The 23,505-nt window shown below is 44.2% G+C and overlaps 1 protein-coding gene across 10 annotated transcripts in view; it reads left to right on the plus strand.

Annotated features, from left to right (window-relative positions):
• The window catches only part of PRUNE2 (prune homolog 2 with BCH domain), a 743,862-nt gene that overhangs the window by 315,833 nt on the left and 404,524 nt on the right, over nucleotides 1-23,505 (plus strand). The gene's annotated exons all lie outside the window — the stretch shown is intronic.

A 23,505-nucleotide genomic window follows, 5' to 3' on the forward strand; every position in this document is an offset into this window, starting at 1 on the left:
CTGGAACCTAAAATCTAAATCCTAACATCTTTGTTTACTGCCACTTTTGTTTTTATTTGCGTGTGAGCGAAGTTAATCACATGCCCACTTTTCGTCAGTTTTCGTCGGTCTGCTCGCTCCTGCCCTCAGAAAACAATCACCATCTTGCAACAGGCAATTAGAATGTGTGCATTAATTCTTAAAATAAACGAGTGAGGCCTTCAACTGCACTGAAATGATTTGTGCTCCAAATTTATAACACCCAGAAAATTAATTTCACTAAAATCATAAAACTTTTATTTTGTAAAATAACTAACATGATTCATTTGAACCATGAAGCAAAAACAGCCATAAATGTACATTTATAAAAGAAAGCATTCAAATGCTTGAATTATGTCTGTATGTGTGTATGAGTAAATGAGAAGTCTGTGAATGCTTTTGTATAAAAGAGATTACATGCCTATGTGCGAGTACATGGGCATTTCGTTGGCAATATCCACAATATGAATGGAGTGCCTGTCTTTACGATGGGACTGCATGTCATTTTGGGCAAATACCCGAACATTATTTAATGGGAAAAATCTCCCTAACACACAATGGGGGTCATTACGAGGTTCGAGGTAACCATGCCACAATTTGCGGCATGGGTTCCTCAAATGAGGACTTACCGGGCCATTCCAACCTTGGAGGACCCGGTAATTCATCATTCGAGGAACCCAGACCCTGTGCATCCCCATTCGAGCCCCCATAGGGTTAAATGGGAATGGGGACGGAGCTAACAACGGGCCCGTTAATAACGGTGCCCGTTGTTAGCTCCCTGGTTTGCTACCGGGACCCGCTAAGGGTTCCTGGCTTTACCAGGCGCCCTTTGCGGATCCCGCAAGCAGACTCGTAATAGGGCGGTAAGGGGTTAACTGCACCGGCACCATTACCGGCGCCGTTAACCCCTTACCGCCCAGCTCGTAATGACCCCCAATGTCTACATGAAAGATATACTGGTGCATAAGAAACTAAGATGGCATCATGTGACAAAGACCTGTAGAACCTTTATACTTGGCATTCACCCCGCCTACTGAGGGAACATGCATGTTTTAAAATCTTTCTAAACTCCAAAAGATTGTTAACCAGACAAATATTGTTAGGATGCCGGCTCCTGTTCACAGGGCTTGACATCTGGTGGGTACTTGTGCACCTGGCATGTACTGCTTGTCCTTTGATGGCACAAAAGCCTTTGAGTGGAGTACCCCGTCATGTGATGACAATACATGGCATATTGTGTGGTACTTGAGCTTAGCATTTCAGTATCTGTAATATGAGTGGAGTACCTGGCCATATAATGGGACAATGTCACTGATGACTGACAAAGCTACCAGGAGCTACACCTATCTTCCTTTCATTTTCCAAGAAGTGGATGGTGATGGTCATGGAAAATATGGGACAGTTAACAGAGGTAGAAAATGGGACACAGTGGAAGCGGACCAAGATGGGGTGTCTCTATGAAGATGGCAGCATGAAGTACACAAGAAGGGGAGGATGTGAGAGACCAAGTCAACAACCAGATATCCAATGCCCGTGCACACCAGAGGAACGGCATCAAGCAGATACAATCACATATCCACAGATGCCTGATAGAGTTAAAAAGCCTCAGCCTATTTGCTATGTCATTGCTTGTTGTGTATTACACATCTCCTTCTGAGTGACCCTTCAAAGGGAACTTCTTTAGTTAAGGAAGCAGTGGGGAGTTAGCCCCATTAGAGCAAAAATGTATGTATTGGTGGTGGGTGAATTCTGGTCGTTCACAAGAGTATCAACTTGATCTCTCACAGGTCCAGTAGTGTCTGACGCATTCTCTTCCACACTAGCAAATGGGTGCTTGCCCTCAGTCTTAAGGTGCTCTAGACTTTGAGCAAAACCAATTTTCCCACACCCACCCTCCTCCTCAATCCTCCACATGCCTCTTCCCACATCACTGCAGGTATTGATGTTGCTAAGGGGAGGTGTGTGTGCGTATGTGTGCACGCGTGCACCTGTGTGTCAGTACCACATTTGACAAGAGCCCACTGGTTCATGTGTGGAGTGTCATTCTTGAACATTTAGGGGCCAAAGTGCAACCCACAACAGAAGAGAGAGGATGGGATCCGACTTTAGAAAGAAGAACAAGGGCGAGGGTAGGAAAATGGGACATGGGTTGGCTCTGGCGCGAGCAGTGAAAGGAATGCAAGACCTTGGGTGTGGATGGAGGGGATGAGTGCCTGGTACAGCCTGTTCGATAACTGCATGCAAACCCCGGCCAAAATAGGCTGGTCTGTTTCTCACAACAGGTCACGTATGCCACTCACTGTCTTATTGCCACTGTGGGTGGTGTCACACCAGGACAACTGCAATGTACATTATGCACTTTTTTCTTTTCTCCTGACATATTGGTCCTAGCCTTTGGTACTACCCCCAGAGCTGCAATATATGTATGTGTACAGACGAACACACATACATCTATAAAATGGGCTCTACCAATTTGCCTATTTCATATACAATATGCCTAACGTTTGGTTTCTGCTCTTCATTTAAACAAGATGACTGCCCTTCGGAAAATATTCATTAACAACGATGTCTCATTTCTCAATTCCTTCTGAAACTATCTTACTATCTTTCATAGAAATAAAACACATACGCTTTCGATTACCTATTGTGACAAATCACTCATAACCTCAGAAAATAAAATAGTTACCTAAAAATAAATTGGCATTTAATTGATGTTATCATTGCTCAGTGAAAGTGCTCCACGTGGAGGTTTCCCAAAATTAGGAAGTGATAAATGCTAAGATGGCTGACTTGGTTTATATTAACTGTGATCTTCCCCTCGCCGGGGACAGTAAGAGGAAGGCATGATGGTAAAGAGGTGAAGCTAAAACTAACAGGGCTTACAGAATTCAAAAGAAAAGGGAGGGAATCTCCCTAACAATCAATGCTCAAGAGGAGTGGCATAAGCAGATCAGCATTGCGGAAAGGCAGTGAGAATCTGGCTGGCAGGTGGGGAAGGAGAACCTGGTAGAACCTCCTGATAACACAAGAAAAGTATCTAGAATTTGAGAGCTGCTAGGAATCCAGAATTGTATCTAGAACTTCAGGGGTGCTAAGAATCTGTAAAACACCCAGAACTAAAGCATCAGCGAGAACCCTGAAGGGACCTTAGAACTTGGGAGTTGCTGAGAACAAAGTGCCTAGAACACGAGGGTTGCTGAGAAGGTCCTAGAACCCGAAAGTGGCATAGAAATATTAGAAATGGGACGAGAACTATGTCCACTCATCAGCAACTGCCTTAATTGCTTACCAGTCTTGGGTCCCAGGCCATACCTTTTTCCCCAGGCTAATGTATTTGTCCCCTTAGAGGGTCATTATCACTTGTGCCCTGCCAAACCCTGTTTCTCTGACACCAAAAATGGGCTACTGTATGTTTGAATGGTACATACTGTCGGGAAGGGCATGTAAAATGTAGTGGCGCAAATGCCCCAGATGGTCCTAATCTAGCACTTCTCTCCACACACTCCAAACCTGCATGAAACTTGCACCACTGCTACTTCCTCACATTCAATTTCCCCCTCTTCCTCTACCAGTCACCGGCACTCTACCCCTCTATCCCTTACAACAGAAAACCCCCTCAATCCACCCGTCCCCCGCCACCCCCGCTTCCCTGATACTGAATGTGATAGAATGCTGGAAAGAGGACGAAATGTATGTCTTTAATCTTTGGTAATCAAGGGCCAGCAACTGACTATCTATCGTGGGTTGCACGTAATCATTGTATAAAACGCAAAAGATTAAAATCCTCCTTGCAGAAGTAATTAAAGTTATAGTTGACATTGGTGATTACACAATGGATACTATGAAACACAATTGAGTGCGTTGTCAACATTATGAATGTGGGCATCCATAAAAGGAAGAAATCCTACATTCCCAAGAGCCATAGTCTGTGTCTATTGGAATCCACAGCAGTGAGCAGATTCTACCCAGGGATCTTCATTGGAAGAGCATTCAGTGGAATTCATATTGAGCACGCGTTTCTGATAATCAGTACCGTGCTTCACCCAAGCATGGCCATGCCTCAGAATGTAGGACCACAGTTGGGACACCTTCAAGAGGGAGTTTACCCAACTAATTTACAAATGAGGCAAAATGTGAGATGTCAAAAGAAAAATGGTATGACCAGATCACTGGAACTGGTTAATCAATATTAAAAATGGTACCCAGGGGGTACAGTGCAACCAAGGTGAATCCTTTCATGTGTGTAGGTCCTGTCATATGTGAATAAAATCCCAGAGAAATCAGTGGCTCGTGAAAGGATTCTGATTGGGAGTCTGGACCTAGGTTGCATGCTCCAACAATGAGAAAAGAAGCATATGGAATGGATCTTAGCTATTTAATTCTGAAAATCCTGAATGTGTTGTGCTTTTCAGCCAGATGGTCAGTAACCCAGAAGCCATCTCGAACTAATACTAGGTGCAGGAACCAGTATACAGTCCCACCCTCCCATTACAAAAGGGAGGGGTCTCTGGAAAAACACCAATCTTTCTAAATGAATGCCACGCAGCCTATTCGCCAACTTGATGAATAAACCTGATGAGGCTAAATCAGTGATCACAGGGTTTTGAGTGGAGGTGAGATATGTGCCCATTAACCAACGAACATCATGGTGCCCTTGCAGCAGAAGAGCATATGTTTCTATACCATGTGTAATGTTTACTGGGGGTTCGAGAGCTCAGTAAGCAACCCAAGATAGTATTAGTGACCATCCAGGAGGGGAGGATGCATATTGGATTGTGCAATATTGCTGTGGATTTATTAGATACACTGGAGAGTATGTTTTTAGTCCACGCAGAAACCCCAAGTTCCTTGAAAATGTTTCAAAAAAAGGTAGCAGGCGCTCCTCTCCAGGAAGAACATGGCATGATGACCTGTTCTGAGATGAGAGTTTGCAGCACACGCTTTTTGCTCACTGTACCTTTCACAGATGGGAAATATCCATTTGCATATCAGTCTTTGTCCCGCCCACATGGACAGTCGGACATGATGACCTGGAAGAGTTTCAGGTCGCTGTCAAAGAGAGCACCTAGATCGCCAGCCAAGGGTGAGTAGGTCAGCAGTAGAAGGGATGGCAGAGTGGGGATAGCATTGGTGGCTGGTTGAACGGTAACTTCCATTTTTGAGGAGTTGAGCATGAGGCAGTTTACGACCATCCAATGCTGGTTAAGAGTTCATAGATTACAGCAGTGAGGAAGGGGAAAGGGGAAGAACTTAAGGAAGGGGAAAGGGGAAGACCTGAAGGAAGGGGAAGGGGGAAGATCTGAAGTGATAGGATTCACAAGTCCTCCTATTCATTACATGGACTCACTGTTGGGCTGACCCCTTTCGCATCAATGCCAGCAGCATGTCTGGGTGTGCACCAGACAGCAACACACTCTGGGGGATGTAGTCCTAATGCGGCTGAGCCTGCAGCAATGTTCACAACGTGGCGTCTGGCGCTGAACGCACCATTTCCTGAGCTGCTCCGACTTCAGGGCAGTGACGATGTGATCACATGTTCTCCGAGCAGCGGCTATGCGCCTCTGGTCTAACTGGAAAGAGCTAGCTGTGAGGCTATAGCTGATTAGTGTGAAAGTGGAGTGGTGCAATGCAAGATTCTTACATATTCCTCTGAGGGTCATCGCTGGCAACTGTCTACTCCTCCCCCGCCCCCACTCCTTGATGTCACCCACCTAAAACATCCTTGATCCCACAATTGTGCTGTCCAGGTCACTAAACCCACCTGTGGGAGACAGGGATGGGGGATGTCAAAGGCCCTGAATGCCTTGGAGTAGCAACATGTTCTGTGACGCGGACAACGTCTCTGTCAGCTTCAGAGCCCCAACATTCATATTTACATGCATACTGAGGCCGGGGCATAAGCGAGCTCCACTCCACACATAATGTGTGGAGGAAAGCACTCTTCTCAGTGGGACCGAAGTGTGCATGGACATCATGCGTGCTATGCCTGAGGCAAGTCTAATTCGGCTGCTAGTCCCTCAGGAACCTGATGGCTGGGAGTGGCTAACTGCTCCATTGTAGACAGTGGGACATTGCCCCACGCGCCCAGTGTATCACCTCCACTGTCCATCCGTATGTTTATTTCGATGTTCAGGTACTTCTACAGGGCACTTCTCAAAAGATTAACGAAATAATCAAATCTGAATTTATAAGTCACAAAAAACTTGAAAAGAAAAAAGAAAATTCGCTTGCACATGTGGCAGTTGCGAGAGGAGCAGGGTAATCCTTCAATTTGCCTGGATTTTGAATAAGAAAGCCGACCTTTTCTCAAGGCTCTATGAAGGCAGGTGCCGCCAGCATCTACTTAAGCATGATTTGCTTCTGTGGTGATCCCAATGAAAAGAGGGGCACGGAACTCGCTCCCTCTGGAAATGGAGCTGTCATTTTGTTATAAGGTTATCTTTTATACTACACTGACCAACCATTTAATAACAGTATGATAATTAAGATGTTATAAAAACGGCATGATATAGAACAGCAAAACAAGTCATCTTCTGAGCCTGCGACAACCAGTCAAGAAGGCTATTTGGTGTTGGTATGTTTTAACTCTGCAGGTCTTTGCTAAGCGCATAGCCAGCAAGGAGTTTTCTTTCTCTGTGTCCTGTATATTCGAAGGCTTTCTGCAGCCGTATTACGTAGGCAGTGTTGGTAAACCGCAAAACTGTACACAAATATTTGAATCCCTAATCGCAAATGATAGGCTATGCAGAAGGGGTGGGCACAAAAATGGTGGCATGCAGAGCCTTTCTATTCTACCAAGCTCAATTGTGCATGCAAAGAAAAATTGATATAAGAGGTTCAGTCATTTGCAAGAAAAGAGACCAATCAACTTGCTCATCAATTTAGTCAGGTGCTGAAATTCCACAACTTTGGGGCCCAATCAAGATGATCTTTAATTCCTTATTACATACACCTTGGTCAGGCAGATGATTTTCATGTACCTGTCATGATGGACAAAACGATTGTCAATACACTTTTCACTCACTCTGATTTGCTGCAAAAAAAGTTATATTTATTATGGGTGTACAAATCAAATCGTAATGTGTCTATCAGTATTACTTAGTTGCAACATTCAATGAAAATAGACACAATATATCAAGCCCCACAATTATTCTCTCAACAAGCGACACTGCACTTTTCTTACTTTCACATGCGCACGTTGCTCTGACAGTTATTTACAATGGCAGCCCTGGGCTACTTCTACAAACCCATGTAACAAGAGGGCAAATGTACATATATTGACACATGTTATATTTTGTATAATAATCTTGAAACTTTGTAGAATAATGTCAGGCTTTATTTCATTGGTTTTTCTTTCATGTGAATTTTTCTTTTCTAGAACTAGAGGTGTGTGTTCCTCTATCCATTCAGAACTCAACTACACATGTCTGACAAGCTCCCACTCTCTTTTCAAATATGAAATATGAATATTACCCTGTGACAGAATGCCATTTGTCAGGGTGTGACAAACCTAAGCTTTTTTGATTTTTGCTAATCGAATTACAGTGATTTTCTCTCTAAAAAAGGCTCCTGCTGAATAGACCTCACTTTCAAAATGCTCCTTGATGAAAAATGGTTCACCCATGAGCACTTTTTTGGGCCCTGACCACTGGCATTCGAGCTGCTCAAAGTGATTACTATTTCTGGGTGTATGCATTCATCCAAACCCTGCATTACCCGAATTTTACTGGATTGGGGTTATTCGGGTGACAGATTCAGGTTAAGCTCATGACAATTCATGCTGATGAAATGTTGCCATAAACAATGGATTGGTTAGGTTAAACCTTTACCTGCCAGTTCATGTTCAAAGCAAACTAAATATAAAGTTCATTGAATGGGTCAGAAGTTCAGAACCTTTCCTGAGAGGGTTGTTTAAAGAAATCAAAGTGTTTAAAGGTGCAATGGTTTGCGCCTGGCTGTTTCCTTAATTTAGAAAAACAAAACGAACTCATTGTTTGCACCTGACAAAAAATTGTTTTTGTTTTTAAAAATATAAGTAATGCGAATAAAAAAATGTGCAAAGATGCTTTTTTATTGGCATTACTTTGTCACCTTATTTACAAAGGAGGCCTGAACATTTACAGCGGGCTGTGCTGCAGCACTAGTGATGCACTGCCGAGCCCCGTTGCACACATTAAAGTCTGGAGCATGCATGGAGCTTTCTAGATTCTAGATGAGTGTGTATGCTGGGAGTGCATTTCATCACGATGGGACTTTTAAGGACCTTTCATTAAGAAATGTGTAAAAAATGAAAATAACACTTCTGTTTGGGGAATAGTGATATTAGTGGGAAAACCACTATTCATGCTGCTGCTTTTCCACTCTTAAAAAAATGCATGCATGAGTCCAAAATTACCCCGTCATTTATTGCACCACTTCTGCGCCTGTTCCGTAGCAGAACAGGGAAATGGGTTTGTTTATTGCACATTTTAATATGAATACCATCTTTAAATTCAGGATGTGCATTACAATGTTCTGGAACATCCCCTTATTTATGCAAATGTGCAAAGGGGGGAAAGAGAATCTGAATGTATGCATTTATGATGCATACTTTTTTGTATTTTTATTTTATTATAGTGCGTTATTAGATGTCTTGCATCCTTCTTACAGTTACACTGTAAAACATACATTTATAAAAATAAAAATACAATCATATTATTAAAAACATACAATTCATATACATATTTTCCATTTAAAACAATCTTAAGGTCGCTTGTAACTAGCCCCCTCTGCTTTAGCTGTCCTTTTACTCACTACCTCCCACACATGCAATGCCGCTTACACATGCGTGATGCATACATTAAAGTGGCCTTTGTCAATTGGGAACACATTTTTAGAGTGCAAATGATGAGATACACTAATGCATCTCATCACTTGCACCCGCACATGTTTTGACAAATAGGCCTTTTATTGTAGATGTGTAACGTGTTTTTCATAAGTACAGATTTCATAACATTACAATCCTGCTTGACTAAATAGTAAGGAATGTCAAAGTTAACTTCATGAATGCTTAACATTTGATTGATTCTGCCCCAGCCCTACCTGCCTTTCTGAGGGCATTGACCTGCAACTATGTACTCGTGGAAGCAAAGTCTGCAGGATGAAATGTCATGCAGCCCTAGTTTCTGCAACAAATAGACTTTTCAAAGGTCCAAATCAGTTAGGGATTCCTTATATTGTAATATTATAAACCTCAATATTCCTACCTCTGAATGAAGAATAGCAGACTGAGGCATGCCCAAGATATAACTGACTATTGGTATGATATGCAATCTTACAATTCCCCGGTTCAACTTTTCTAATTTGATCAACTTCGGAAAGATACAAGTATGACATGCTCTTACCCCGATTCAAACCTGCAGCTATATATTGGGAGTGCAGCATCATGGCTGTGATTTAAAGAAGGACTACTCGAACATATTGCAGACACAGCTTCATGAAAGTTATTTACCCTGACAATGCTGGCATATATTGTGGGTGCAGCTTTATGAAAGTGAATTAAGGTTGAAATGTAACCATGTATTATGAGGACAGCTTCATGAAGGTAATTTTACAGTGGCATTGATGCCATATATTTTGTGCCCAGCTTTATGAAAATAGTTTGCATATGGCAGTGCTGATATATACTGTGGGCACAGTATCATGAAAATAAATATAAACTGGTCCATTGTACTCTTGTGACCTGTCACCTACTCCATTTTGTCATAGGTTACCATAGAGAATCAACTGATTGTAAATGTAATGGCTTTCAGCCATGTTTTCAGAAATGTTCTTGGGGGATGGGGGGGACCCTTCCGAATCCCCCCATTATTTTGGGCTCCCTTAATAACTTGGTCGCTCATGTTAATTATGCAAGATGTTTGTGCCCTATCACTGAAAATACTCTTCCTCGGCAAAGACTTTACATTATATTGCATGCTGGTGCCCCCTGAGGAGCTACCTGCCCCCATAGTACCAAAAGCTGTCTCCACTTCTGCTTTAATGGAGTGTTGCTATCAACTTCACTTTCAGGTTCTTGCTCCTTACACTTACTCTCACCCGACTACAGTAAAGTGCATCTAAGTATTTGGTGAACCTGAAAAGAAACAGGGTGGAGAAGGGTGTTGGCCAGAATTGTGTGATACAGTTTACAGGAGTGTCCCACATGCTTTCTTGTGTGTGGCATGCGTGGAGGGGATCTACTATCACCCTGATTCATGGATTATTTGCGCCGAAAAAAACAGGATTTGTGTGCCATTCTGCCCACAAATCCCCATTTGTTAAACAGGGATTTGCGGGCAGAATGGCGCACAAATCCCGTTTTTTTCCGGCGCAAATAATCCATGAATAAGGCCCTATAATTTGGACGTATTTTCTTTTGTACCTATGGACTACTATAGGTGTTACATTGGGTCCTTGTATAGTGCTTCATACTGCTCTCGGGCTGTTTCAAAGCATTCTAAGGGCCCGACTCATGGAATATTTGCCCGGTTCGAAGTGAATTTGCACTGCTGAAAAGTGACTTTGCACTGTCGACACAAACCCTGATTTATGGAACCGTGGAAAGTGTACTTTTGCCGGGCAAAGTCAGTGCATAGTCATTTTTGCAGTTCAGCAGTGCAAATTCACTTTGAACTGGGCAAATATTCCATGAATCGGGCCCTAAGTGAATAGCACAGTAGAAGGAAAATTAGAGTATCGCTCAATTCCTTATCACTAGAGGCTCTGCCCTGGTTGGCCTCCTCCTCTCCGTGAGGTGGTGATTGTTTGTTGTTTGTTTTTTTGTTTATTATTTGTAATGCGCACCAGACCGGGGGGGGGGGGGGGTGTATCAGGGCGCATCAGGGGTGTCTCTTACCACAAGGGTGGCCAAGCAAGTGAGAATCTGTGGAGTGATGGGTGTATTTTCTACACTTTGGGATGAGGACAGAGTCTGTGCTTCCTTTCCACCTTATTTGCGTTTTTTCTTTGGAATAACACTTTCAGCCTGGTCTTTCCGACCTGGCCTCTTTGCGGAAATGCCAGCAGTCGCTTTGGCGGTTGCAGGCTATCCTGCTGGGTCTATTCACTGTGCTGTGGCCGCATACATGACAGCTGCCATCTTTAACCAACAGGGAGGATCAGGGGCAGCTTTCTTTTTTCAAGTCGTCCAAAAATGTGTCATTGTCCCAGTGGCCTGATTGAGTCTTCTCCTTAAACGTTGCTGCTTATGTTGCTCCCCCGGCCGCCTTTGTCTCCACTGTTTACAAGATGTGTTTATTCTACCGGTGACCCGGTTGCATTGTGTTTTACATCCTAATGAATCATTTTAGTTGCCTTAAGGAACACTTCGTGCTCTGCATTTCATATCGCAAAGCCTTTTTTGTGGTGCTTGTGTTCTCTAAACTCCTTTCAGTTTGCTTTCTGCTCATCGGGCAAATCGCCAAACTGTTGCCTTTTTCAAAACACTGTCACAGTTCAGTGGGTTTGGGCGCTGGCTGCATTTGCCTTCTCTGCCATAGTTTTGTGTCTGTGCTGCTTTCTTCCCCGCCCCAATGTCAAAAATCTTAGGGATTGTATAAACGCTGAGTGACACGCTCTGCTTCCTCCACTGTTTATTCCTTGAATGTTCTTTTGCGGTCGGATTGCAATAGAGCCATCACTTTTTTTTAAACTAAAATGCTATTTTGTGTTTTTTTGTTGTTTGTTGTTGTTCCATGGAAGTACACAAGGCCTACATTAAGGAAACATTCTCAATGTAGGCTGTGGCTATATACGCGATGTTCATAGTCTGAAATGGAAGAGTGGGGGCTCTTAAACGGGGGAATAAACCAAGTGCATGCTTCTGCCTAATAAAAGAGCACTAGCCATGGCCGAAATGAGGAGCAGGTGGCTTAGGCAAGAGGTAACTGCCCAAAACAATACATCATGAGACCCTGCAAACATGTATTTGGGGTTACTCAGCATTGTCTACGGTGGGGGTGGGGATGGGGGTGGGGGTTCGAGGGGGGTGGGAGATCTTGTTTGTATCCAGTCTGCAAACTGTAAATACATCTATTGCTGTGTTCACTTTGTAAATATATTTCGGTAAATAAATACATTTCTCACTCAGTATATAAATAGTTCAATCCGTGAGTAAATCACCCTCCTGTAAATAAATTACCCAGGCCCGGTATCCATAGCAGCTTAACAGCCCTTCTTACCTGTCCATCTACGGTTGCAGTCGCTTGCTTGCTGCTTCTTTTTTTTCTGATGCGCAGAGGCCAATACACCTGTCCCTGATAATCTGCAGCCTCTGGCCCCTTCCCTACATTGCTTTATATAGGGTTTACCCACAAAAGCAATCCCCATGGTGGTATGTGCATATTCTGTAAGTAGGCCTCACACACTGAAAGGTGTCTCACGTTAAGCGTGCATTTCCTGGCCAAAGACAGACCTCTTTTGAAGGTATTAACTTATCATTGACGTGCTTTATCCTGCTTCGAACTCTTTGGTGTGGGAGAAGAGAATATACTTGCGGAATAAAGAGGTTCGATGTGGGGGACTCATGTTATGCAACCTCAATGATAAGATCAAACATATCACCCATTGAAGTTTGCATTAGGAAACATCTATTTCCATTATAATCTATGCACAACATGGCTGCCTTTAGAGGGGCTAAGGGATGGGGCACCAAATATCATTCTGAAATGGACCTGTGTAAACACCTTCAGCTGGCCCTGAAAGCACTTATGGGAAAGGCTGCTAGGTCAAATAGCACAAATATAAGCTACCGGCTGCTCTGCATGAAATAAAAGCATTTTGAAAAGATAAAACCGAACGCAAATGTTTATATACTTGAGCAGTGTCCAGTGTCTTGCATGAAGTGTTGTCTGTCCTACCTCACCAAGAAAGGGCTTCTGGGTTTCTCTTCACAGCTTGTTCTCTTATGAACGAGCACATCTGTCCTGTCAGGAAAAATGGTGTTGGGGGGCCTCAGGGATCCCCTCGGCAGGGGCAGTTCTTGGAGACTGATGGGGCTAGCTCGAGCTCACTTAAAGCCCTGTGCCTGCTGCTTCTGCTGCTAACATGTTATCCAATCCCACTGATTCTTTTCTATGTGACTAAAATGTTTGTACCTGTAACCCATCAAGAAATAATGCTGAAGGATAAGTCTGGAGGAAGTGCGAGGAGGAAGTTCGAGTGCATGCTCTTCCTTGACATTCCTTGATTGCCTGGTCTCGGCGCAGTGGCTTTCAGGCACACTGATGGGATAGCAGGATTTGAACCCTGCTGAATGGACCATTTAATGCTACCACAAAAAGAAAAAAATGCCCTGAACTTTTAGACCATGACTTTTCTGGACCTTATGCCCTAAGCCAGTAATACGATGAGGAAATTCTACGTGACTGCTTGGGAGACACGCTGAGGATCACCAGGGTCCTGATTTTGGCTATCAAACTTTATTGTAAGATGTGAGGAGGGCCCTGCCTTTGTTGATTCCTTGCAAACCGGAACCTGTGACGGGAATGTTCTGTTTGCTTTGCATTGACACATTGTTAATCGGAGGAAGTGGAGGGCATTGCTTTCCCAAGTTTCTGCGGCTAGGCACATACAATAAGGGTTTGATTTATTTTGCAAAGACCTTGCTGCTGGAAATACATTTGCAAATTCTTTGATTTTAGACAAATACATCGAATGCCGTTATCAACACACTTCTTTATTTCGGAAAGTATGCCGTTTCCATGAGCGATAAAAAATACTGCACCGAGAAAACAATTAAAAGAAAAAATATTTTTGATAAAAATATACATATTGCCAATTTCATAGAAGATCCCATAAACAGTTCAGAGCCGCGTTTCAAAATTAAATATCAGACTAAGGTCCTAATTCATGGAACGTTTAATGCGGTGCAAAGTGACTTTGCACTGCAAACAAACACGTAGAACCGGGCCTAATACGCAGAGCAGCGTAAAGTGTATTTTTGCAGAGCGAAAATCTGAATTAGGCGTGTTTGTTGGCAGTGCAAAGTCACTTTGTACCGTGCTAAGCGTTCCATGAATTAGGCTCTAAAAGTCTGTGTCTGATCAACAGAGCATCTCCAATAACTGACAGGCAAGATAACGCGCAGAGCTGTTTAAACTTGTCTAATCCCGCAATTCCTAAATACATGAAATACAGTTTCCTTTCTTTAAAGCCATAGTTCTGGCAGGACAAGAGGAAATGCATCAGGTCTTCTTCTGAAAGCCCCTCACAAATGCACTTGCAGGGTTTTTTGTGTGTCAATTTTATCCCAGCGTGTGGAACATGCTTAATCTCCTTGAAAGTGCCCTATGCCCTGGTTTAATCAATCCTTCCAGGTGACTTTCCAGGCTTGATTGCCTGTCATATGAAAGATAGAACCTGATGTCGATTTCATTGATTCTTCCATTTCTTTTTCCCGGTCCCTTCCACTTATTCCCACAGCACCTACTGTATTCCTAAGTAGGTGCAAATGTCACAAGTCCACCATCTCGTTTTTATTTGTACACAAGACGGGCGCAGCTTCAACTGGGGGGGAAGAGCAATGCATCTCGTACCAACAAATGGGTTTGTTGCAAGTTTTCTATTATGCCACAAACGAACCCAGTAAACTATAGTATTCATTGCAACCTGATCTTCTATACAATTTCAACCAATTTCTTAATGTAATGAAAAAGCCGAAAGCTCAGCCAAAGTTCCATTATCATACTCAGAAACTGGTTTTCTTTAATCTGCAATGATATCCGGCCTGCAGCAGCCGCCAAGGAGAGAACCATAGCCTTATAAATGCGGATCTCACAATCTCGCGCCATACCACTTATATTCTTTCTAACTCTTATAATTCCCCCATTCACCTGTGCCACTTTAGCTTCCAGATTTCTAATATGGGTACGATAACTTGGATCTCGGCTTCTGGTTACCGCTAAGTAACAGAAAGTACTCATCCATTCCTATTTTTGTACCATTACCACCACCAGATACAGTGAGCCTCTAGACCTAGCCACACACATTACCTGCGATTTTGCTACATTTCGTTTTATTCACCTTCCGTTCATATACTCTTCATAACCCATAACGAGGATTTGTGAGGGTCTCTGCGTCCTTTCAATTAGGACGACATCATTCACATATCCTGAAGCACACATGGGTTGGTCCCCATGTTCAGTGTCTCAGTTGCCACTTTCCTTAATTATTCAGAGAGTGAGTTATATCAAATAAAAAACACATTTAAGAAAAGCACTGTCTCACAGCGCTGTCTGAGAAGTGGTTTATTAATTATAATTGTTCTTTTATAAAGCACTTAATACCAGTGAGTGGTTTCTAAGCACAGAATCAGGATTCAAACCTGTGTTGCCCTGTGTTGTCTTGCTTCCAAGACAAATGTGTTGACCCTGAGCTATCCCCCCTCACTAATAAATAATTTGGGTGGGAGTTCCCATAAACAATATTGAGTCACACAGCCGACACGTGTGTCTACCCTCTGGGTCTTTTTCTAGGCAAGGATAACCAAAAGGTGCAATTTCTGAAGGGAATAGAAAAGTTGGATAGAGAAGTCTTCCGGTGCTTGAACCTACTCCTTTTCTATCCAGCTGGAAACAGCACCGGACCCCGCTCCGCACTGACGGCTTCTAATAACTTTATGGCTCAACAGGCACATTATAGCGTTGTTACTTCTTAACTCAGACCTTTTGACCCTAATAAATTCAATATATGGAACTTGCTCCTCTACAAGCACCTCACATTTAGGAGGCCTTTGTCCTTTGTGTGGCCATCCCTTCAGAAATTGCACCTTTGTTATCCTTGCCTAGAAAAAAAACCAGAGGGTCGAAACACGTGTTGGCTGTGCGACTCTCGGCATTGTTTGTGGGAACTCCCACCCCAACTATTTATTAGCAACGAATAAACCACTTCTTAGACAGTGCTGTAAGACAGTGTTTCAAGTCAAAGTCTTTAATCCGAGATCATTTACCCACTTCCACCAAAAAATAGTCAATAATTGATCTTGAACTTGCATTACAAAGAGTGAAGTTCTCTGGCCGTCCCATGGAATTCTTCAGTTTACTGAGCAGGCGGGTAGTTCCTCTAAGCTGGCAGAGAATATTCCACCCAGGGAGTTAGACTGCACGCCTATCATGACTGGAAGTGGAATGCTGAAAACGAAATGTGACTCCCTAATTGCCTGCAGTTCAATTGAACAATTCCCCAGTTTAAAATTAAAATCTTCCCCAAGAAGGTGTACCCTTTTGTCAGAGCCAAATTGGGAATATGTACTGCGATCACCCAAGCCTGAGCCATGATAAGAGTGATACAAATTAAGTATTCGCCAGCAGTCCCCCCTTAATTGTAATTCTATCCACTGACAGAAAGGTTGGAGAATAAACCGAGGCGAGCGTTTCTTTACATATCATCTTTGTCTGTATAAAAGTTGCAAATGGCAGCTATACCTCCCTCTTATGTATAGTTACTTTTGAAGCGACCATTAAAGTTTGGTACTGATGATGTGTCACGGCCCACTTCTAGAAAGATAACCACATCATACTGACTGGTGAAACGCCGAAAAGACTGATGCTTCAATCTCTTTTTGAGCCCAGCCATGACTTTAGTCTCGAGGAGCTACCACGAGCAGCCTCTGTTTTTAAACCTTCAAAGGAGGAGTGTAGTGTGCTGAACCATATACACTTTCCTTGGCCCCTTTAGATGGACTGTTTCTCTTGATGTTTTGCAAACGGCCTTGATTTAGGTCCAAACGATGGTTGCCAGTGTGGTTGACCCTAGTTACTAAAGGAACTATGGCTGCAGCACTTATAGGCTTAATACTATGTTGCAACATATACGACTTCTTGCCTCCAATAGGATAAGATATGATATGGCATTTATAATATTTCTTCTGCTCCAGATGAGGTCACTGAGAAGGGGGTTAGCAAAATTGACTCTCACAACGGACCCACCACAGTACATTGAATCTGACAATATGTTTATGGTTGGTAGTGCCTTATTAGAGATCCCCGCCCAAATCCCCAAAGTGTCAGGGAAAACCTCTATCAGGTACGTTTTCTTGCTACCTTGGAAATGCTCCTCAAATGTGCAAATCAGATTGAATTTCCTCCACCCCTCTAGCAGATCACGCACACCTGTGGCGATTTGTCCAAGGCCCGCTGACACATCTGTTACCAACTCAGTGGGGACCCCCTTAGCCTCTTCTTGCATTGTCCTGTCTGTGAGCAACCTCAATATTCTTAATACCAATGCATAAAGCGTCATCATGATGCTCATGAGCCTTTACACACAGCTATGAGGCGAAGCATTCACCGCTTTGAAAGCAATACCCGCCCGGGGACCAGTCCAGACCCACCCCTGTGCACCAGCACAAAACGCTTCAGCTGGTGTACATTGTTTCCGTGTTATATTCGTGCCCATCAGACTATGGAGTCGGACCACGTGCCACGTTTTGCAGTTCTCAGGCACACGCCCATAAATATTCATCATAATCTGACATGTGTAATGAGTGCTTCGTGAGAGATTCCTCCAGCTTCTAAGCACTGTAATAATAGGTTTTATTTTTACCCTGGCATCCCTTTAAAAGGCAGCAATCTTAAGGGCAAGGTCTGTTTGGTCATGTTCTAGTCTGTCAAGACTGGGTGCTTCCCCTGCCTGTCAAGACTGGGTGCCTCACCTGCCTGTACTGTCCTAGCAAGCCTGTCAATATGATATGATATGGTATAGCATTTATAACGTGCCTATACACAAGTGTTTCAATACATATACCTCTACATATAATGCCCTATACTCCCCCCCACTCCTCCCGTCACCACCGTGCTCCAGCTCATGGAACCCCACAAGCAGTTGCCTCAGTGCTAACATTTCGTACACTTTTGTGATCATGCCTGGCCTGTTTCTTTGTGCCTGCCTGGCTTTTCTTTGCTTCATTGCATATATCACACCACTAGTTCCCGTACTCAGAATTTCAAACGGATTTACTGTATTTGGCCACTTGTGGCTCAATCAGTTCTGCCAAACCTACTACATTGTACTGGCCAATGTACTGTGTTTTTTGTGTACTGCCTAATATACTACATTTGGTGACCTTATGCGCTGACGTGTGGTTGCTAGTGACTCTGTATGGCCGTATCTAAAGCACTGTACTGCCTACTCTACTGTGTGTGGTCACTAGTGGTTTTACTTTATAATTTACATTGTTTTGTTGTAGTGGCTAGGTGCTTCCCAATCTATAGAATTAAGTCACCTTTGGTCTTGAGTAGCCTAATCTACTGCATTTGGTCACTGGTTCCCCTGTACTTCCCAATCTACTGAATTTGCTCGCTAAAACCCCTCAATCGCCTAATCCACTGCATTTGGTTATTACTGGCCCTGTAATGCCTAATCTGCTGCTCTGTAAAACCAAGTATCTTGTGTTTGGTCACCAGTGTCCTTGTCCTGACTATTGTACTGCATTTTACTACCCAATTTACCAATTTTGGATTCTATTGGCTCCGTACTGCCCAATCTACTGCCTTTAGTCACTAGTGCCCTTTACTACCTTATCTACTGCTTTGTCGTTATTTGCTCTGTACTGCCAAATCTACTCTATTGTTCTCTCTAGTCTACTTCTTTCGGTTGTTGGTGGCCCTGTGCTGCTGGGTCAACTGCATTTGATAGTCAGAGTCTCTGAGTTACTGCTCTGCTCCTCACCACATACTTTTACAATGCATCACTCGATCCTTCTGCTGTTTTTAACCCATGCTCTCCTTACCATTTTCTCTCTCCCTTTGGATTTTTTGGCCAGAGTACAACCCTCTCATCTCTTTCACCCCGATCTCCCCCATTTTCCATCTCATCCCGGCCTTTCGCCTCCCCGAAAAGGCCACTGGGACTATCATCATACCCGTCTATTCTTGGCCTACTCTCCAGGACTACCTCCTTCATGCCACCCTCTCCCACTACCCTTACACTCAGCTCTGGAATGCTCAATGTATCTGCACAAATCATCTTTTCTCACAGATCACTTCTGCACTCACCCGTAGTAATGAGTGTTACCAAGACATGGACCACCACTCACAACTCCGCTATCTCCCTCATCTCCATCTTCTCTGGGATTGACCGTCTCCTCGAGTCCATTCACACTGATGTCCCTGCAGTGCTCCCGCATGACTTTAACCTCCCCAAAACCTCCCACCCATTAACTTCAACTCGACTCCAATGTCTTTTATCGTTCCATGGCCTCCCTTCAATATTTAGCCACTCAGTCCCAAAATAATTCTCTTGCCGTTGTCTTCCTCTCCTCTTTACTTTCCCCTTCTAATCTCACCATTGATTCCTCCCGTTATGACCACTCTCTCCTCCACTTCAGTATTACTCTTCCTTCTCTGTTCTCTCACCCTCCCATACCCTCCATCTCAAAGATAAAAACCTGACTCCCTGGCCCCCCCCTACATGCCCTTCTTCTCACATGTTTCCTCCATTGAACAAGCCATCTCCAATTTCAACCTGGCTGTCGGCTCCTTTGTCAAGCACCACTTTCCCTCTTACACCATCAGTCCCTCTGCCTTTCACCTGTAACCCTAAATCACCCCAGATCACCCCCTCAAGATAGACATGCAATGCCACCTCCGCAGGAGGCACAAGGGCCATACCCCTATCTACTTCTTGCCCAAAAGGAAGCCCTTTCCTCCTGCAATAAGGCCATATGTACTGCCACGTCCTTCTACTTTACCAGTCATAGTACTTACCTTCACTCACACCCCAAAAAACACGTCTCCACACTTCAAGCAATGCTTGGTTCTCCACACCCTCTTGCTATCGCCTCAGCACTTTATGCTAATGTCTTTGGCCAGTACTCCTTTTCCAAGATCTCCTGTTATCCGGGATACTCACCACATTCCTCTCCCTCCCTTGCAATGCGATTATCTCATCCTGTCTATCCCCACACCGTCCTACCGAAGCCCCTTCTACCCAACCTTGCCAATTATTAAGACAGCTACCACCACATGCACCCCAGTTGACCCATTTGCTCCACAGTCAGTCAAGGAACGTCGACCGCACACCTGCTTCTTCCTCCCTTACTTTATTAACTCCTCCTTATCTCTGAGGACTTTTCCTTCCTGCTTCAAGGTAGCTACTGTCCTGGCAGTACCGAGAAAGCCTTTGGCTGACCCCAACAGCCCTGCTAAATATTTGTCCAAATGTCTTTTTCTAAAATTCTAAAACGTTTTGTTTTTAACAGGTTATCCAAATACCTTGATAGCATTCACGTTTGTGACCCTCTTCCAGTTTAGCTTCCATTGCCATCTCTTCACTGAAACAGCCAGCACACATTTCTGCAATTTTCTGACATCCTCTCGCCTTCATAAACTCTCCTCCATCCTTATCCCTTTAGATCTTTCTACCAACTTTCATATAGTGGTCCACCCCTTTCTCCTTCCGATATTCGCTGCTCATGGAATTCAGGATACCTGCCATTACTGGACCATCTCCTCTCTCTCCGAACACACCTACTCCATCTTTTGGGATACGGCCACCTCTGATCCGACCTTTCTCCCCGTTGATGTCCCCCAAGGCTCCCTCCTGTACCTCTACTTCAAATCTTTTAAATGTCATCCCATGGCAAATTCATCTGCTCTTTTGGGTCATCCTATCATTTCTTTGCAGATGACCCTCAAATCTTCTTTGCCATTCCCACTCTCACTCCTGATCGTTCTTTCTTTGATGGACTCTCAGTAATCCGGCACCAAATGGATGTCTTATGCTTCACTCCTCAAAGACCAAAGTCATTTACCTCCCGGCCTCCAATGCCTCCCCGCAACTTTATTTTCCTATTAAGTCTCTCAACCTTGGGGTCCTTTTTGACAGGGATTTCATTCTTTACTACTTTATTGCTGCAACACTTAAATGCTTACTCTGGTGCCCCGAGTCCTTGACTACTGTGCTAGCTCCTGCCTGACCTCCCCCTCTACTCATTCTCAGGAAGCTAATCTCTCTGGCCTCTGGCTTCTCTTACCACCTATTTGCAGACAGCACCCACATATTTTTCTCTTTCCCTGCTTCCCCTCTAACCCATCCTTGCACTTATGCAACTGTCTCTCTGCCCGCCATCACTGTACGGCACAGAGCACTTGGATGCCACAAGCTGAACTATTCCAAGACTAAAACCTCCAGTCTCTCAGTGCCCAGCTCACCACACCTCCTTCCCTCTTCACTCCCCTTTCCACCTGATCTCCTCACTTAAGCTCCCTGGGCTCACAAAGGTAGGTTCCTCTTTAAAAGCCATCATTAACTCTTCCAATTCATTAGATTGCTTTTGTCATTATCTGAAACAGACGGGCAGCATTATGTGAATACAGTGCACCGTTTTGGTGGTAAAGCAAGCGGGCAGTTTTTTACATTTGTAAAAAAAAAATGAGTTTATCTTTTCATTCACAAATTAACCAATCAGCTACTGTGAAATGTGGGAGGAAGGGAGGGGCGACTTGGCGTTAAAAAGGACACGATCCATCACAATTATCAAACATACGCTCATAATCTGACAATTGGCTGAACACTGGAGGCGTGGAACACCCCATAAGCACCCCTGAAGGCACACCCCTGCTTACAAACACTAAGGGACCGGCCCATCAGCAAACTCAGGTGCTGTGCAACAGGTGTTTCAGGCATTGGCCTCCCACCCCCGGTGTGCGGGAAACTGGCTAGTGCTAAGGATCTGTGGTTGTCAGTCAGACATGGCGGTGATTTCAGATTTCCACTCAGAAATAATATTGGGTGTAAGAAGCGTACAATTGCGTATGTATCTTCTTTAAATCAAACAGTGGTCTTTACCTAGACGTAGGGTGACCAGATGTCCCGGTTTTGCCCGGACTGTCCAGGAAGTGGTTACAGTGTCCCCCGTCTGGTGGAGCTCATTCCGAGTCGGACTGTCCGGTAAAAAAAGCGCTGGTATCGAGGATACTGGCGCTTTACTGGACTGCCCGACTACAGGCGTGCCGGTGGGGCACCTGAGTTACCTCTAGCTAAATGCTGGAGGTAAGCCAGGCGTCCTACCTGCCAAAAAAGCCCTTGTTGCCGCCAGTGGCATGAACAACGGCAAATCCCCAAATGAATGGGGATCAACACTGCTCCGCCGGCACCCGTAATCCGGCGGCAATGTCGCCAGAAACAGTATCCACATTTGCCAGTATTGTGGCTGCTCTACCGCCAGGGTCGGAATGAGGGGAAGGTGACAACTTCACCAGCAACAATTATAAACTAAATGAACTTAACACTGTCAGAATGTTGTCATCATGATGGCTCGAACCCCCAACCTTTTAGGTACCGGGCACGAGCATTGACTGATTGTGCCACAGAGACCAGCTCGGAAACAAATGAACAGCAAGGACTGTAAAATCAATCAGAGCAAAAGCTAATTACCATGCTAACATTCACAGCCAAAACTGCACAATTTACATGGTATATTTTATTTCTATAGAGGAGCACTGCTGGAAATAGTGTGGAGTGGGGCGTATTGTGGAGAAATGCGGAGGGGCTATGACGGTTGAGTGAGGGTGGTGAGGTAGTTCTTTTATGTTTTTGGCAGTCGCTGTTTTCTGCCTTGAAAATCTGATCACTCTGCCAACTGGGAGGTGATTCGACACCGGGTTCCATGGACCAGTGTTGTCTTCACTTGTAAGCACGCAGGCAAGGATGTGCTTGTAGTGGGGCCAGTCATTGCTGTCCTTTGCAGGGGTGGACTGGCCTATTGTGAACTCTGGAGATTTCCCGGTAGCGCCTATGAGCCTTGGGCCTCTTTTGTCTAGCATTTCCAAATTTTCCCATAGGAAAAGAGTTGAGATTGCTGAAAATGTGTAATACGGGCCCACTTTGAAAATTATTTCCAGGGCTTCTTTTGGTTGCCAGTCCACCCCCCTCGTCCTTTGCCCTTCCCAGCCCCCCCCCCCTTTCACAACTGATCATCAGTAACTGATCATTGGTAGACACGAATGCCTCTTTTTGACTGGCAAATAAAACTGAAGACGTTGCATCATTGCTTTTGGTTGTGGAAGGAGGTCCACTATGTAGAGCAACTTCTCTGCATTGTTGTAAAGTGGCAGTGACTCCATCCCGTAATGATATCAAAGGTAGGTTGTTCCACTTCCGTTGTAAGGGGCGGGGGAGGGAAAGATGACCTTGATGGATTCTATCCTGAGCTGATGGATGGGCCACTTAGCCAGCCGCGTGAAGCGGATGCGAGGAGAGCTCAGTGCAATGCTAAATGAAGCCCCCCACCAGAGAGGCGATAGGAAGTTAGTGGGTAAACACCCACAGGATGCCAATCAAGCCACACTGCAATGTTCTTTTTCACTGGCCCTTTCTTCAGAGTCACTCTATGCGCTTCCTCTGTGACCTTCCTCCCAACCACTGCCCCCAGTCTCATCGATTTCAGGACATAGGTGCCTTGATACAATTGATGTTGCGTGTGCTTTAAAAGCTTTATGCAGCAGTTGTATTTTGTTTCCACTAGAG

Source organism: Ambystoma mexicanum, chromosome 6p (assembly GCF_040938575.1).
Source record: "Ambystoma mexicanum isolate Mex_15411 chromosome 6p, UKY_AmexF1_1, whole genome shotgun sequence".
Classification (NCBI taxonomy): domain Eukaryota; kingdom Metazoa; phylum Chordata; class Amphibia; order Caudata; family Ambystomatidae; genus Ambystoma; species Ambystoma mexicanum.